This window comes from Bombina bombina, unplaced genomic scaffold, assembly GCF_027579735.1.
Source record: "Bombina bombina isolate aBomBom1 unplaced genomic scaffold, aBomBom1.pri scaffold_599, whole genome shotgun sequence".
Lineage (NCBI taxonomy): Eukaryota > Metazoa > Chordata > Amphibia > Anura > Bombinatoridae > Bombina > Bombina bombina.
The window spans coordinates 80,341-83,306 of NW_026512888.1; positions in this window are offsets into that span (position 1 = coordinate 80,341).

Below are 2,966 nucleotides of genomic sequence, written 5' to 3' on the forward strand. Positions count from 1 at the left end.
TCAAGTTAAACTTAATTGTTTTCTTTCCTAAATACTCTCTCATAATTTGTATTGGACACATCAGATTTACTTGGGAAATTAGATGGTGTTTCCATAATACCAATAACAATTCTAGCTTTTTAAGATGTTGAATCCTTGTACTCTTCCATCCCTTGTACTAAAGGTATAGAGGCATGGAATATGTACCTAGAAAGTCAAAACTCTCTATAGGTGTTCGTCTTGAAAAACAACATTTTTAGCTTAGGGGAACAGCAATGGGGGCCAATGTGCCCCAACATATGCTTGTCCCCATCTAGGAGCCTGGGAAAGTGATGCAGAGTACTTGCAAGAATGGTTAGAATAGCATGTCATCCTCTGGCTACGCTATATGCATGACATACTTGTATTATGGGATAGACCAGAGGACACTGAGGGGCCTAGTTATCAAGCCGTCAACCTCAAATACGCTGGAATTCCGCAGCGTATTTGTGGCGAGGCTGATTCGCCTAAGTTATCAAGCCCTAGATACCGGCAAAAGTAGAATTTTGTGACGTAAGCTTCGATCACTACAGATGTTCTGAACACAAGTGCGGCACAATCTGACTACTTTTGCAAGTTATCAAAAAACTAGCAGGTACGCTCGGCACTTTTCCAGCCCAGCATACCTGGTTTTCAAACCGCCGCCCTGGAGGCGGAGGATCCCATAGGAATCAATGGGAGTCTGACCATAGCGAAAGTTCATGTTCGCTGCTGCCCGACATCACATTGATTTCTATGGGAGATATCTGCACCTAACACCCTAACATGTACCCCGAGTCTAAACACCCCTAATCTGTCCCCCCTACACCGCCGCAACTAAATAAATGTATTACCCCCTAACCCGCCGCTCCCGGAGCCCACCGCCACTCTAATAAACTGATTAACCCCTAAACCGCCCCTCCCGGAGCCCACCGCCACTATAATAAACTGATTAACCCCTAAACCTCCGCTCCTGGGAGCCCACCGCAAGCTATAATAAATATGTTAACCCCTAAACCACCGCTCCCGGTCCCCGCCGCAACTATAATATATGTATTAACCCCTAAACCGCCGCTCCCGGTCCCCGCCGCAACTTTAAAATATGTATTAACCCCTAAACCGCCGCTCCCAGACCCGCCGCCACCTACATGATACATATTAACCCCTATCCTGCCCCCCTATACCGTCACCACCTATAATAAATTTATTAACCCCTATCCTGCCCCCCACTACACCGCCGCCGCTGTAATAAAATTATTAACCCCTAAACCTAAGTCTAACCCTAACACCCCCCCTAACTTAAATATTAATTAAATAAATCTAAATAATATTTATCTTATTCAATAAATTAATCCTATTTAAAACTAAATACTTACCTTTAAAATAAACCCTAATATAGCTACAATATAAATAATAATTATATTGTAGCTATCTTAGGATTTATTTTTATTTTACAGGCATCTTTCAATTTATTTTAACTAGGTACAATAACTATTAAATAGTTATTAACTATTTAATAGCTTACCTAGCTAAAATAAAGAGAAATTAACCTGTAAAATAAAAACTAACCTAAGTCACAATTACACCTAACACTACACTATAATTTAATAAATTATTCCTATTTAAAACTAAATACTTACCTGTAAAATAAACCCTAAGATAGCTACAATATAATTAATAATTACATTGTAGCTATTTTAGGATTTATATTTATTTTACAGGTAACTTGGTATTTATTTTAGCTAGTTAGAATAGTTATTAAATAGTTATTAACTATTTAATAACTACCTAGCTAAAAGAAATACCAAATTACCTGTAAAAAAAATCCTAACCTAAGTTACAATTAAACCTAACACTACACTATCATTAAATTAATTAAATAAATTACCTACAAATAACTACAATTAAATACAATTAAATAAACTAACTAAATTACAAAAAAATAAAAAAAGCTAAGTTACAAAAAATAAAAAAAATAAGTTACAAACATTTAAAAAATATTACAACAATTTTAAGCTACTTACACCTAATCTAAGCCCCCTAATAAAATAACAAACCCCCCCAAAATAAAAAAATTCCCTACCCTATTCTAAATTAAAAAGTTCAAAGCTCTTTTCCTTACCAGCCCTTAAAAGGGCCTTTTGCGGGGCATGCCTCAAAGAATTCAGCTCTTTTGACTGTAAAAGAAAAATACAACCCCCTCAACATTAAAACCCACCACCCACATACCCCTAATCTAACCCAAACCCCCCTTAAAAAAACCTAACACTACCCCCCTGAAGATCATCCTACCTTGAGTCGTCTTCACTCAGCCAAGCCACCGATGGAACCGAAGAGGAGATCCGGAGCGGCAGAAGTCATCATCCAAGGGGCGCTGAAGAAATCTTCCATCCGATGAAGTCATCATCCAGGCGGCGTTGAAGAAGTCTTCCATCCGGGCGATGTCATCTTCCAAGCGGCGTCTTCAATTTTCATCCATCCGGAGCGGCGCCATCTTCAGACGAGCCGACGCAGAGCCATCCTCTTCTTCCCGACGACTACCGACGAATGGATATTCCTTTAAGGGACGTCATCCAAGATGGCGTCCCTTCAATTCCGATTGGCTGATAGGATTCTATCAGCCAATCGGAATTAAGGTAGGAAAAATCTGATTGGCTGATTGAATCAGCCAATCAGATTGAAGTTCAATCCGATTGGCTGATCCAATCAGCCAATCAGATTGAGCTCGCATTCTATTGGCTGATCGGAACAGCCAATAGAATGCAAGCTCAATCTGATTGGCTGATTAGATCAGCCAATCGGATTGAACTTCAATCAGCCAATCAGATTTTTCCTACCTTAATTCCGATTGGCTGATAGAATCCTATCAGCCAATCGGAATTGAAGGGACGCCATCTTGGATGACGTCCCTTAAAGAAATATCCATTCGTCGGTAGTCGTCGGGAAGAAGAGGATGGCTCCACGTCGGC